This window comes from Sciurus vulgaris (assembly GCF_902686455.1).
Source record: "Sciurus vulgaris genome assembly, chromosome: 8".
Taxonomy (NCBI): Eukaryota; Metazoa; Chordata; class Mammalia; order Rodentia; family Sciuridae; genus Sciurus; species Sciurus vulgaris.
The window spans coordinates 45352115-45367550 of NC_136468.1; the positions used below are offsets into that span (position 1 = coordinate 45352115).

A 15436-nucleotide genomic window follows, 5' to 3' on the forward strand; every position below is an offset into this window, starting at 1 on the left:
TAAACAAAATAGACAAACCCTTAGCCACAGTAACAAAGAGAAGGAAAGAGAAAACTCAAATTACTAAAATTCATGATGAAAAAGGAAATATCACGACAGACACCATTGAGATACATAACATAATGAGAAGCTACTTTGAAAATCTGTATTCCAACAAAATAGAAAGTACTGAAGATATTGACAAATTTCTAGAGATATATGCTCCTCCCAAACTGAACCAGGAGAACATACACAATTTAAACAGATCAATATCAAGCAATGAAATAGAAGAAGCCATTAAAAACCTACCATCCAAGAAAAGCCCAGGACCAGATGGATTCTCAACCAAGTTCTATAAGACCTTCAAAGAAGAACTAATTCCAATACTTCTCAAAGTATTCCAGGAAACAGAAAAGGAGGGTACCCTACCAAACTCATTCTGTGAAGCTAATACCACCCTCATACCCAAACCAGGCAAAGACACATCAAGGAAAGAAAATTTTAGACCAATATCCTTGATGAATATAGATGCAAAGATCCTTAATAAAACACTGGCACACTCTATCCAAAAACATATTAAGACAATTGTACACCATGATCAAGTGGGGTTCATCCCTGGAATGCAAGGATGGTTGAACAATCGTAAATCAATACACGTAATCCATCATGTCAATAGACTTAAGGATAAGAATCATATGGTTATTTCAATTGATGCAGAAAAAGCATTTGACAATATACAACACCCCTTCATGCTCAAAACACTAGAAAAAATAGGGATAGTAGGAACATACCTGAACATTGTAAAGGCTATTTATGCTAAGCCCATGGCCAACATCATTCTTAATGGGGAAAAACTGAAACCATTCCCTTTAAAAATGGGAACAAGACAGGGATGTCCTCTTTCACCACTTCTATTCAACATTGTCCTCAAAACTCTAGCCAGAGCAATTAGGCAGACCAAGGAAATTAAAAGGATACAAATAGGAAAAGAGGAACTTAAGCTGTCACTATTTGCTGATGACATGATTCTATATTTAGAGGATCCAAAAACCTCCAGAAAACTTCTAGACCTCATCAATGAATTCAGCAAAATAGCAGGCTATAAAATCAACAAGCATAAATCTAAAGCATTTTTATACACAAGTGACGAAACAGCTGAAAGGGAAATGAAGAAACAACTCCATTTGCAATAGCCTCAAAAAAAAAAAAAATACTTGGGCATCCATCTAACCAGAGGTAAAAGATCTCTACAATGAAAACTTCAAAACATTGAAGAAAGAAATTGAGGAAGAGCTTAGAAGACGGAAAGATCTCCCATGTTCTTGGATAGGCAGAAGTAATATTTTCAAAATGGCCATACTACCAAAAGTGCTATACAGATTCAATGCAATTCCAATTATAATCCCAATGATATACCTTACAGAAATAGAGCAAGCAATCATGAAATTCATCTGGAAGAATAAGAAACCCAGAATAGCTAAAGCAATCCTTAGGAGGTAGAATGAAATGGGGTATTGCAATACCAGAACTTCAACTATACTACAAAGCAATAGTAACAAAAACAGCATGGTATTGGCACCAAAATAGACAGGTAGATCAATGGTACAGAATAGAGGACATGGGCACAAACCCAAATAAATACAATTTTCTCATATTAGACAAAGGCGCCAACAATATGCAATGGAGAAAAGATAGCCTCTTCAACAAATGGTGCTGGGAAAACTGGAAATCCATATGCAACAGAATGAAATTAAACCCCTATCTCTCCCCCTGCACAAAACTCAACTCAAAATGGATCAAGGACCTCGGAATCAGACCAGAGACCCTGCAGATTATAGAAGAAAAAGTAGGTCCAAATCTTCAACATGTCGGCTTAGGACCAGATTTCCTTAACAGGACTCCAATCGCACAAGAAATAAAAACAAGAATCAACCACTGGGATAGATTCAAACTAAATAGCTTTCTCTCAGCAAAGGAAAATATAAGCAATGGGAAAAGAGAACCTACAGAGTGGGAGAATATCTTTGCCACTCATACTTCAGATAAAGCTCTAATTTCCAGAATATACAACGAACTCAAAAAACTCTACACCAAGAATACAAATAATCCAATCAACAAATGGGCTAAGGAAATGAACAGACACTTCACAGAAGAAGATCTACAAGCAATCAACAGATATACAAAAAAATGTTCAACATCTCTAGTAATAAGAGAAATGCAAATCAAAACTACACTAAGATTCAATCTTGCCCCAATTAGAATGGTGATTATCAAGAATATAAGCAACAATAGGTGTTGGAGAGGATGTGGGGAAAAAGGTACACTCATGCATTGCTGGTGGGGCTGCAAATTAGTGCAGCCACTCAAAAGCAGTGTGGAGTTTCCTCAGAAAGCTTGGAATGGAACCACCATTTGGCCCAGCTATCCCACTCCTTGGCCTATATCCAGAGGACTTAAAATCAGCATACTACAGATATACAGCCATATCAATGTTCATAGCTGCTCAATTCACAATAGCCAGATTGTGGAACCAACCTTGATGTCCTTCAATTGATGAATGGATAAAGAAACTGTGGTATATATATACAATGGAATATTACTCAGCTATAAAGAATAGTAAAATTATGGCATTAGCAGGCTAATGGATGAAATTGGAGAATATCATGCTAAGTGAGAAAAGCCAATCTCAAAAAACCAAAGGACGAATGATCTCACTGATAAGCAGATGATGACATATAATGGGGGGTGAGAGGGGGGCAAGAATGGAGGAAGGAGGGACTGCATAGAGGGAAAAGAGGGTGGGAGGGGTGGGGGGAAGGAAAAAATAACAGAATGAATCAAACACCATTACCCTATGTAAATTTATGATTACACAAATGGAATGCCTTTACTTCATGTACAAACAGAAACATGTATCCCACTTGTTTACAATAAAAATAAATTAAAAAAAGAAAAAAAAAAGAAGAATTAGAATTTGCTTACTTTTCAAAAATTTTCTGAAGTAAATGATAAGACTTAAGGACACAAGCTAGCTATTTGATCATTGTGCATTATATACATGTATTGAATTATCACACTATACCCCATAAGTATATTCAATTTTTAAAACTTTAGGTAAAATTTGTCATTGCCTATTTACTTGCCTATTGTTTCCTCTGGATTGATGCAACTGTGTATTATGTTTGTTTTCAATCCACACTTCATGAATAGAAGGAATTAAGTGAATTTTGGATTTTTTTCTTTCTTTGGCTTATTCAATAGTTATTTAATGAACTTGAAATATCAGCAGCTTTTCTAGGACTTGAATACTTTAGTGAACAAAATTGACAAACTCCATCCCTCTTTAACCTTACATTTTCATGGTGGGATACATTAGAGAAAATATACTTGGGAAAGAACATGGTATATTCCCAATGGATAAATACTATGGAAACACACACACACACACACACACACACACACACACACACACGCACACACACACACAAACACACATATATTTATATAAATTACATAGGGGCAGAGTTGAGGAAGCTGGTGTGGAGGGAACACTTTTGAGTCTAATTTTCTGGTGAATCCTCAGGTGATGGTGGTATATTGGTGATTGGTAGTAGCTTCTCTGGCAAAGGGAGCATGTGTGAGCTTCTCTCCTGCGTGAATTCTCCCACAGACCCTCAGCTTGGTTTTGTGGATAAAGGACTTTTCACATATGCTGCATGTGAAATTGTTCTCCTTTGTGTGAATCATCTGATGCACATGTAGATCTGATGCCTAGAAGAGGTGTGCTGTGACTTGCATGACTGAACTGGTGGAACTGGCATGGGGCAATGGGGGATTAAGAAAAACACAGATATTGAGAGGAAGCTGGGATCAGGTGGAACACTGCACCCTGATGGAGAAACGGTGACTGAAGTGCTTACCCAGCAAGTTTATTTATATAGGGTTTCATAATCCAGAAGTTAAGGACTAGAGAGACATTGTTCTTTGTGCACTAGAAAGTTACAGGGCTAGAAACAATCTTGTAGCTATTTCACTGTTGTAATGTTTGGGGCTTCCTGTGGCACCCAAGCATTGTTCAAACTTTCTACCAAGTGGGTAGGCCTGAAGTTTACAGCACTGGTGAAATACTGTAGTTATATTGCTATGCTCAGAATCCTCTATCTCTGGGAGCTGGCATTTGAACCAAAGCTACGAATTAAAGAATTCTGTGGCGGGCACAGAGTTTTCCCTCTTAACAGGGGTGACCATCAACTGGGCAGTTTTCTATCAGTGACTTCCCACTGAGAAATTCCTAGGAGCAGTGTCACCTCTGTCTAGGCATCAGTTCAAAGCAATGATTCATTCACAAAAGTGTTTTTGACACTCAACACAAACAAATGGCCTCTCAGTCCGCTGTCTTCTTTAGTGGGATAAAAAGTAATAGGGATACCTAAAGATCTTGGGATATTCCCCACATTTCCATGATTTAGAGGTTCCATGGATTTTTTTGGGGGGGAGGTCACTCACATGTGGAGTTTCCCTTATTGCTCTTGTGGGTAAGGACAGACTCAAAGGAGTACTGGTCTGGCCTGGGAAGAAACCCTGTTTGCATCTTCAAAGGGACATTTTGATGAGAAGGGCCCTTTAGGGGCCCTTCCTGAGACTTAGAGGCCCCTACCCTTGCTCTTCTGAAGTTGTGTGGGTTCTCACAAGAAACTTCTTCCTCTTCAGACCTAGGGCAGTTCTCTTCCTGAATAATGAATAGAGAAGATATTTGAGTTCCTTGAGTAGCGATGCTGTCACTTACTTGAGTATTTTCCCAGGAATTGTTGTATCCATCTTCTTTATCCTCATTTCCTTGTCTTATCTTCAAGGGAGTATCTCGAGGAGCCTGGAATTACCTCTAGATTCTCTAGTGTTGGACTAAGACAGGTGGTTTCACGTAATCATCAGTCAGGTCTTCCCTTAATTTTTCCAGGTTTCTGCCACTTGATTCCCATTTCCCTTTCAAAATGGATTTGTCCCTGCAGTTTCCATTAGTCATAAACTGCTCCAGGACCAATTATGAAATAATTTCATCCTTGCTATAATTTTCTAGCTGCAGCCACAAGTGAAAAATCATTATGGAGTCTTTGCAATTCATGCCTTGCCTCTGAGTTACTGCTGTATTTAAGTAAATTGAGCTGAGAGCTTGAACACATAGAGATGATCTCTCCTTTCTGGATAGCAGATCCTTAGGCTGGTGTAAATTTTGTATTTTCTTTTTTTTTTTTTTTTTTTTTTTTTTTGGTACTGGGGATTGAACCCAGGAGCGCTGCTTAACCACTGAACCATATCCCCAGCTCTTTTTTATTTTTTATTTAGAGACAGGGTCTCACCAAGTTGCTTAGGGCCTCGCTATGTTGCTAAGGCTGGCTTTGAACTTGATATCTCCTGCCTCAACCTCCTAAGTCGCTGAGATTACAGGCATGCACCACTGCAATTGACATAAATTTTGTATTTTCCAATTCAAGATCATTCTGTGATGTTTTACACTCAGATCAGTTTCTGAGATCTAAAACCATTCTTTGCAAAAGTTCTCAGAAAGACTCAACTTTGGCAATGTAGTCTCAACTGGCTTGTGTCTCTGAGGATCTGTTTCAACAATTAGTGGATGCTTAATGGTATTATGCTCTTCTCAGTTGAACTTCAAATAGGGGTAACCTTGGGCTGCACTCTGAGATGATCTGAATTTCTGATTTCATCAGATGTTACTTTAAAGAGTTTCTTCATCGTATATAAAAGTAGTTTTACCATTGTTTTGATCCATCCCCTCATTCCTCTATCTAGAAAATTTGTTGACACTAACTTACACTCCAGCTGGTCATCATCATAGGCCACTAATAATTTTGATCTGTTGATGGTAGTAGACTGTTACACTGTCTTTCTACAAAACTCCACAAGGTGGTGCCCAAATATCTTTTTTTCAAACAATAGTCCCTCCTGTCCCATTAGTCCTAATTTATGTTAGTATTTGACGTTTCTGAAGTTGGTCAACTAGCATAATAGAAAATGTATAATGAACTAAATTTACTTATAGCAAATAAAATTACCGTGTTAATTTCATAATCTATAGTTCTGGGTATAAACAATGAATAATGATTATAGTAAGTACATTTTTGGGTATAGAGTTTGACATTATTAAGTTTTAACATTTTGACATTCCCAAATATTAATTCACCTCAAGTTTGCTGTAAACTTTGTCTATAAATGGCTTACACTTAGTACAGAATTTTAAAGGACAAAAGAAACAAACTATTGTATAGGAGGAACTATATAATTTAGATGTAACTTTAAAAAGATGACTTTATTACCTTAATTAAGGACAATGTTGTGTAAAGCAGCATTGTTAATGGTTTCATTAACAATATGGTGTAATAAGTTACTTAATGTTATTAAAACATTTTTGTTTTATGAATTTGATAATTATTTGAAAACTTCCTTTTGCTGGATATTCTTATTAAATCTCAAATATGCTAACCACAAACTCAAGCTGGTGGTGGGTTTCTGCAACTTATTATTCATGCAAATGATGATACTTATCTATGTATCTGACTGAATTTTGATCAGGGGCAATAATATGGACCACAGGCATGGGAATTGGTGTAAAAATTCACACAAAACTGCCCAAATCTTTAAAAGATAGTTTGTTAGCTAATTCAAGTTTCCAAGAATGGGTGTTCATTGCATTTGATGGTCCAGACATTAAGATTTACAAAGTGAGATGGTAGACCCATAACTTGCTGGAATTTAGCATATGATAATTTTTTCCTGAGTCATCTGTCACTGAAGTTAACCCTGATTTTCCGAACATACATTGTAGGCCATACAGCCTCCTTTTTCTCCTACTCTGACATTAGACTGAATGATAAAAAAAACCCTACCAACCTCCCTCAGTATTTAGGGAATAGGAAAGATGCCGGTTGATGCACAAAGGTCTAAACTTCATTTCCACACTCGTTCATGGTTTGACCTTTGGGTCAAACTCCTGTCCTCTATTTTATTAAGTGTGAAATGGAAAGATTAAATAAACATCATCTCTATATTTGGTTTTAAGATTCAATGCTATTGTTTGTTCCAAGTACAAGAAAAGTAGTATTTTCTCCATTAAAAGCCAGGATTAATAATGGTGCGATAGATCTGATCTTTCTCTTTTGTTGGGTCTCACATGGAAAAAAGCTAAGGCTGTTCTACCTACTGAGTGATGGGAACAATTAAAGAAAAAAAATTGAACCTTTAATCCTTTGATATAACTAGACCAATCTACTTTCTGATGTTTATTAGAAAGGAAAATTGTAAATTTATCCCAGTGAGAAAACTGATTTTGCGTGTGTGTGTGTGTGTGTGTGTGTGTGTGTGTGTAAATAATTGCTCTTAGGAATAAATAATATGGAAAGAGGAAATATCAGTATCAGAGGAATATTTTAGAGAAAGGAATATTTTTGTAGTCATAAGGTTAACACAATGGGAACTTTGGTCTAGGAGACAAATGTGTGTTGCATGTGTGACACTATTTTTCAAGTTGGGGACCAAATGACAAATAATGAAGCAAGAAGCAAGATGTATTAGGGAGTAAACAATGTAAACAATAAAACAGTGACTATTTTTGTAAAACCTAAAGTTATTCTAAAAATAATTTATAAAATAAGAATAACAGCAATGTGGAATACAGGATATGTAGAAGGGTCAACTCAATCAGAATCTGGTGAGGAGTAAGGGCCCTGGAGTCCCACTGTTTCAGTTTTAACCAAAGCCACATTTCCTAAAGTTTATTATCAAGGATCATTTTATTTCCTTATGGTCTTTTTTTTTTTTTTTTTAAAAGAGTTGGTTCTTTTAAAAATTTTTTTTAGTTATTGTTGGACCTTTATTTTGTTTATTTATTTATATGTGATACTGAGGATCAAACCCAGGGTCTCACACATGCTAGGCAAATGCTCTACCACTGAACCACAGACCCAGGCCCTTCTTACTGCTTTTTAATGCTTCAAATATTTTCCTTTGCTTTTAAATGGGACCAATACCATTTTGATATTCTTCTAATATACTGAAAGATATGAGAGAATGTCCAAGTTATACTCTTGGGATCAAGGAAAATAATGATTTCCAGAAATTTTAGCGCTTTGGAGAAAGTGTTAGAAATTCTACTATATCAAGATTTTATACTGGGGGGGAAAAATAAAACAAACCAAAACCCTTTATGGAATTTCTAGCAGCAAATTCTCCAAATTGGGTAGGTAATAAGGTTGTTCATTGAGGGTACCCTTAACTTTGATACATTTCAGCTGTTTTTGACCAGCCTTTTTTCTGTGTGTTTATGACTTCATGCAGATAAAATTTTCTGAGATATGTAAGTCATAATGAAAGAATGAACATTTTTTTTAAGCTGTTTCAAAGAGTGAACATTTTTTAAGCTGTAAGCTGTTCTAAAGAATGAACATTTTTTTTAGCTGTTTTATGTCAACTCCCTAAGGTCTCCCGCCCATTGTCTTAACTCCCTGAGGTCACCCTCCCGGTTATCTTAACTCCCTGAGGTCACCCTCCCAGTGATGGGAGCAAAAAGCCCCTAAAGCTGTTCCAGGAAATAGCCCCAAACAGAGAGTAAAAGAGTAAATTGAGCCAGATAACTAAATAGTGCTCAAACAGTAGGATTACCAGAAACTATTGACCAGAATCTAGCCCTGTTGTAAAACATTGTAAAACATGTTGTATGTTATCAGACAACTCAGACCCCCTTTGGAATTTCCCGGCAGCTTTGTTCCCCCATTTTTCTTTTTTTTTCCTTTTTCTCCCTTTCATGTGCGACCCCTCCCGATGTGTGGTTTTCTGCCTTTATAAACCTGTAAGATTTTCTGCTAGGGACTCGACCCTTGCACTCCTGCGTGAGTCACGAGTCGGGTCCCAGAGCGCTGGAATAAACACCTCTTGCGGTTTGCATCAAGTGACGCCTCCTGCGGTTGATTGGGGTTGCCGTCGGTCGGAGGGATACAGTCGGGGTCTCCTTTTTGGAGGTCCTTCAATAACAGTCTTTGATTTCTTTTTAATGATCCTAGGATCCCAAAATATCATCACTATTGAAATGGGGATTTTTGGCACTAATGCCAAAACAAATGAAGTCATATAGATTCTGCTGTGGTAGAGTATTTGAAGAAAATTTTAAAAAAATTGAAAAGAGATTTTCAAACTAGTAGTGCTTTGACAGAGAGCAATCTGTGGTATCATAGTCCTTAGGTGATTAATGAACACTAAAATATCACTTCTAAAAACTTCATTCAACAAATATTTATTAAGTGCTTACTCTAGGCCATATATAGTAGCAATAATAAAAAATAGTGTGCTTTTTTCTGTAAAGACTACAGAACAACTCTTGGAAGGGTATGGGCTTCAGGTTGCTTTTTCCCAGTCCACACAATTATTCACACTGTGTTATTTGACCTGCTATATGTCTGATTATGTACTAATTCAAGACCATTAGCTGGGATTAAGGTTACAGTCTTTAGCTAAGGCACATTGTTTTTCTGGGTATAAAGTCGATAGATTTATATAAATTGACCAAACTCAAGATTTTCTTTGGAGTCATCTACCCAGTGCTGATTGATAGGCTTTGGGTTTGGGTTATCCTATTTGATGTTGTTGGATTGGAGGAAATGGTAAACAGAATTCTAACCTCTCACCCACTTCAATAAGAAAGCTCCAAAGCAGGAAGACTTTAATCCATTTCTTCCCTCTGTGAATTACTGGTTTGCTTTTTAGAGGCATTATTGTTCTGAATGTTGCAAATTAACCCCAAGAATAAGAGAGTTGACCTGAAAACAAATACCACTTCCTATGCCTTGAATCATGCCTCATGAAAGTGAAAAACAAGGCTAACAATCACAGGTAGCCGGTAAATACATGGCTGTTCCCTGGGAACTTACATTGTTACTTAAGGCTCCAAGAAACTTCTGCAGTTCCTCAAAAGCTTCAGTACTGATCGTGATAAAGTAGTTATTGTAAGTGAACCTCAGGGTCAGGTTGGCCTGAATTAAAGTTTCATTCTGACATTTTCTAGCTTTAGTATGACAGTGGGAAAGTTATTGAACTCTTCTCTCTCTCAATGTCTGCAAAATATGACTTTATTTTTTTTATTTTTTATTTTTTTTGTTACTGGGGATTGAACCCAGGAGTTGGAATGCTTTACCACTGAAGTACATCCTTAGTCCTTTTTCTTTTTCTTTTGAAATGGGTTTTCATTAAGTTGCTGATGATCTCGCTAAATTGCCAAGACTGGCCTTGAACTTGTGATCCCCCTACCTCAGCCTCCTGAGTTGCTGGAATTACAAGCATGTACCACAATGCCAAACAAAACAAGAATTCTTAAAAAATGAGCAATTTTTTTTCTTTTGAAAACACTTATTTCACGTTCATTTAAAATTTTTTTAAATTTTGACATAACTATAGATTCACAAGCCATTGTAAAAATAATGCAGAGACACTCTGTTCCTAGTCTCCCCCAGTGGTTATCACCCTGCAGGACTGCAGTATAATACTTGAACTGGGGTGTTGACAGCAATAGCCAAGATACAGATTGTGTCTCTCACCACAAAGATCCCTCATGTTGCCCTTTTATAAACACATGCGCTTTCTTCCCTCTACCCACCTGCTCCTTAACCCCTGTTCCCCACTCCATTCCAAAATGTGTACATGTGGAGGACTAAACAAGGAGAGTGAGAGGCTCAGCACAGTGCTTCACACCTCTAAATGCTCATGAAGCAGAGGCAATTATTATTACAATAGGGAAATCCATACATGTGAAAATGCTTTCCTAAGAAAGCTGATTTTAAACAATTACAACAAACATTTCTATCGCTTACTTTGATAATCATGCTATTCTCTATCTCAGAGGCAGTCCATAGAGAAGTTGCCCTGCCTGTTGTCCAGGGGTAAGGTGGCTTTCTGGGAGTACATTTGGCACTGACAAACACTGATGTGCTTCTGTAACCACAAGGTAGAAAATAGGAAGAAAGACAATGGAACAACTGCTGTGATGTGCTTTCCTGGATGGAGACCTGCAATCATGAACTTATGTTTGGTTTTCACCACTTGAAAAAGCCAGTGACTCAAGATCAAATTGTTGGGGTAAGGAAAAAAATTTGCTTGGAAAGCTAGCAAACCAGAGAAGATGGAGGCCATCACTGATTAAAAGTGTCTTGCTCAGTGGTTGCAGGTGTAAGGCTTATATAGGGAGTTTTGAGCCTATTAGGTGGGCAGCAGGGTATTTACAAATTCCAGGGTAGTCTGGAACAAATTTCAGGTGGTCTGCTTTTCTGGTGCTTGGGCTGCTGTTATCTATAGGTCGCCAGATGTTCTGGGTTCTGTAAAGCTAAAGAAAAGTTGCTGTGACTGTCTTCTTAGTTCAGTTTTCCAGGAAGAGCTAAGACTGCAGTTATTCATTAGTACACAAAAGGCATTTTTCGTCAGAGGACAGGGTAAGGCAGCAACAACTAACAATTCCCTGGAGAATTGGGGAAGATAATTGAAAGACAACTATTGCAGGTCAAAATAGTGCAATGCGAATCTATTTACAGAAGAGTTTTAGCCTGTTAGGAGACTTCAGTCAGAGTTGTCACCTACAGAGAAGCTAGTGGAAGACTGTATCCTCCCTAGAGAAGGGGTACAGTAAAATAACATGTCCCTGAATGCCCCTTTTCTGATTCCAAAAACCTAGCAAGTGAAGGGAAGAATGAGAGAAAGTCTGGACGGGGAAAATCCAGAGACCTATTATCCTGAAGGACACTGACTTTCTCTATACACATTGGGAACTAGGGCAAGTTAGTGTTATTTATAGGAAGCTGTTTTCTTGAATGTATGCCAGAACAGTTGCTCCTTGGGATGCAGGTCAAATAAGAAAAGTAAGCAAGATTATGCTGACAATGTCACTGTTTCTGCAACCTAACGTGTAAAACCAAGCCCTTTCTTGGTGGAGATGGGAGCAGACTGAGAAGACTATGGAAACGATACGCGTCACTCGTCTAAGCAGCCACCGCTGGACAAAACGTTGTGAGGGAAAGAAGGAACTGCTTGTAGAAGCGCCTCGAGGGTGGCGGTGCTGCCTGTTTAGCGTATTGTCACCAAACTCTTCTCAGAATACTCTCTGATCTCTTCTAAGCATTCACATTTCCCATGCTGTTTCTGGGTGCTTTCTTAGGCTTTATTGCAACCTACTCTACAGCCCTAGCACAACTGGGCTGAGACTAATAATATGTTGCTCAGCTGCATGACCTCCAAAATTAGTGATTTTTAAAATCAACTAAAAGAAAGTGGAGATAGAGTGTTTATTTAGGCTTTATCTCAGTTACAAAACTGCCTCTCTTATAGTTTGAAAGGATCTTAATAAATAAATTGCTCATTTCCTAAGTGGAAAACTAAGACACTCAATAAAGTTAGGGGCAGAATCAGGACTAAAGTCAGACCAGTCTTTCTCTATATACTATACCTACTTTTATTATGAAAAATTTCAAAAGTCACAGAAGTAAAAAAGATTAGAATAATGAACCTCTATATACTCATCATCCAACTTCCATAATTATCAATATGTGACCTCTCTTAAAAAACCTATTTTTAACTTGAGGCTGGTGTCATTTATATACTTTCAGAGATCATTTACAACCAATATCTCACACAGCATATCTGAAACCAATAAATAAATAAATAAAAATAAAAAAGAAAAGAAAAAGAAAAAAGAGTGAAAAGAGAAGGCAGAGCAAGAGAAAAAAAAAGACTGTCAATAAATGCCTGAAATGTAGAAAATTTGCTTGGGTTGTTTTTACAATAGTCTGGAAAACAGATTTATTCTGAAAGGACACTGTTCCTTTAACTTGCTTACTGATCCCACCCAGACTTTGCACCCTGGCCAAATGCCTGACCACTCTTGATTTAACTGAGTTTAATAAATGTGATTAAATATTACAAAAGATCCAAAAGAAAAGACAATTTTTTATTTCCCACAGAACAGAACAGTATCAAATAAGCTAACTCCATCCCTAACAATAGTCCTTGCTGTGGGCATTCGACACAGTCTTTAATTTTCATTTGAACTCTATAAGGTAAGACATACTTTGTTTTAATCACTTAACTCAGATAGGACTATGTAGGAACTGTGGAAGATTAAATGGTTTCATATTATATGAAGAAAGCTTGTCAAAACTTTGTATCTTCTGCTATTACTTGAAATAAATTATTAGATAAATATAACTAATTGTTAAAATGCATAAGTGTAAACTTTATTTTAAAGTCTATTTTGAAATGTATTTTTAATTTACAGACTACTAAATTGCATTAAAATAATGTTAATTTTTTTTGGAACAAAGATTCTATAATTCAGGATTAATTATAGAATACTTTCTGTAAGTATCCAATGAGCTAGTTTAGCAATTAGAACAAGGACTTATGCAATCATTTTATCTTCATGCAGAAATCAATGAGAGGCAAACACTGTGAATAAAATCAGTAAACACTACTGAAAGATAATTTTGTTTCTGAAACATTATAAAATATAAAGTCTCTGTGATTTATTGATTCCACTATTTATATGAAATAATTCTGGGCAAAAAGCAAAAATACAGCATGGCTAAAGATCATCCTTGTTTATGCATTTATCCATGTAATCTATAATAAACATACAGATTTACATTTCTTTCATTTAAGTAATGACATTTTCCATTCCTGAAACCTATTTTGCTTATACATGTCATCTAAAAGAAAGGTGAGAATTATAAAAAAATTTTAAAAAAGGAGGGACTGGGGTTGTGGCTCAGTGGTAGAGCTCTTGCCTAGCATGTGTGAGACACTGGGTTCAACTCTCAGCACCACATATAAATAAATGAATAAAAGAAAGGGTCATTAACATTTAAAAAAAGAGGCAAAAAAAAAAACAGTAAAAGAGATTAGATGTGAGAGGAGTTTCACAAAACCAAACTAATAAGGAAGAAAGAGAATTCAGGAAGGCAGTAAAATTAAAAAATTAGAGAAAGAAAAGTAGAAAGGTAGAAGAGAGTGTACCTTGTACTGTAGGGAAATGAAGAGAAACTGGAAAACTATGGTTTGGGAGGGCTGGATGAAAACTGTCAGAGCAAATAATAATAAAATATGTGATTATTGCTATTGAATAATTTGTGAATATCATATATACAGGGGTTCAGGTTATGAATTATGCATTCATAATTATATGACAAGAAAACTGTATAATAATGTGCTTATTTTGGGGAAAAAATAAGTCTTGAGTTAAAGTCAGTATTTCCAAAGTTCTAATTGAGCCCTGTGAATGAGAAGACTTTTCTTTTTAGAATCATGCATAGGAATCTCATTCTTTTGGTCTTTGAAGTATTGCTTGATCACATAGCTTATAAAATCTCTGTTTTCAGTTCTCAGTCTCTTATTTTCAGAACTTCTGAGATGTTCCTTATGGTATGGGCTCAATCAAAGAGAAAAATCATACCTGACACAAGACACATAATGTTATTCCTTTACCCCTCTGAAAATGCAAAAGCAGTTGTGTTTATCTATGCAGTCTTACATTTAAACTCATCTTCAGAATCTAAGTTGTAGATGCTGAGTTGTATTCTTCTCATTGATTAGTCAGAGGATCCCTTGAGGAGGACTATCCTTTGTGTGTTCTATTTCCTTAGCACACTTCTTGTTTTTATTTTTATTTTTTCCAAATGCCCAGCTTTCTTCATATCTCCACATACGTGTGTGAATATCAGTTGGTATTTAGCCAATTACACTTGATGCACCTGCTAGCAGGGATAAGGTCATATGGGAGCAAGGTTCTCCTAATAACCTTCCGGCTGGACAATGTTATGTGAGGAGCAGATGATGGCATGGAGCCATCCACTGCTCTATCTTCAACCCAACAGCTTTGCTTCTCTGGGGTTTGTCCATCTGGCAGTTATGAAAGAAATCAGTGTCCTGTCTCACTCCTCATTACCACTGTGTATATTACCACCCTCTATTCAGAGCCTGGAAATATCATGCTCATGATTTCCCAGTTTACATTCCTTGAAGGCAAGATGCCAAAGAAGGAAAATGTGATTCCTTTTCCAGAACTTCTGAAGTCAATATAGTTTAAGCAGGCAAACATTTCAAAACCATGTTGAATATTCATTCAAAATAAGCTTTCTTGTTCCTGTACTCTTGGGTATACTGAGCTAGCAACACATCAGCCTTTTCTTGAATTCTGCAGCTAAAAAAGTCATTTGATGTGTAGTTGGGCATTTTGACTAATAAAATGACTGAACAACAGAATTAGAATTTTTCTTTGTTAATCTATCCAGAAAAATGGTTTCAGAGGGCTGTTCAGAGAGGGATACTTCCTAACTGCAAGCCTATTTCAGTTCATTCGTTCTTCCAGCTAACTCTAGTTCTTCCAGCTAACCTTGGAGGCTTTTAAACAAATCTG

At 36.7% G+C, this 15436-nt stretch overlaps 2 protein-coding genes and 1 pseudogene across 6 annotated transcripts in view; 1 reads left to right on the top strand and 2 right to left on the bottom strand.

The window, feature by feature from the left end:
• Window positions 1-11397, bottom strand: part of MIOS (meiosis regulator for oocyte development) — an 86206-nt gene extending 74809 nt beyond the window's left edge. The window contains exon 1 of the mRNA XM_079151803.1: window positions 11260-11397. The gene's annotated coding sequence lies outside the window, so the exon portion shown is untranslated. The remainder of the gene's footprint in view (window positions 1-11259) is intronic.
• On the bottom strand, window positions 649-5159 carry LOC306667634 (zinc finger and SCAN domain-containing protein 4-like; annotated as a pseudogene). Its single transcript has 3 exons — window positions 4889-5159; window positions 3493-3750; window positions 649-656 (listed from the first exon to the last, which is right to left on the bottom strand). The product of its transcript is annotated as a zinc finger and SCAN domain-containing protein 4-like (transcript).
• Window positions 11398-12897: 1500 nt separating the features above from the next.
• COL28A1 (collagen type XXVIII alpha 1 chain) overlaps window positions 12898-15436 on the top strand; it is a 175576-nt gene continuing 173037 nt past the window's right edge. For 3 of the 4 annotated variants that reach the window (XM_079151795.1, XM_079151794.1, XM_079151793.1), the window contains exon 1: window positions 12898-13082. The gene's annotated coding sequence lies outside the window, so the exon portion shown is untranslated. The remainder of the gene's footprint in view (window positions 13083-15436) is intronic. The other variant, XM_079151796.1, reaches the window with a different exon arrangement.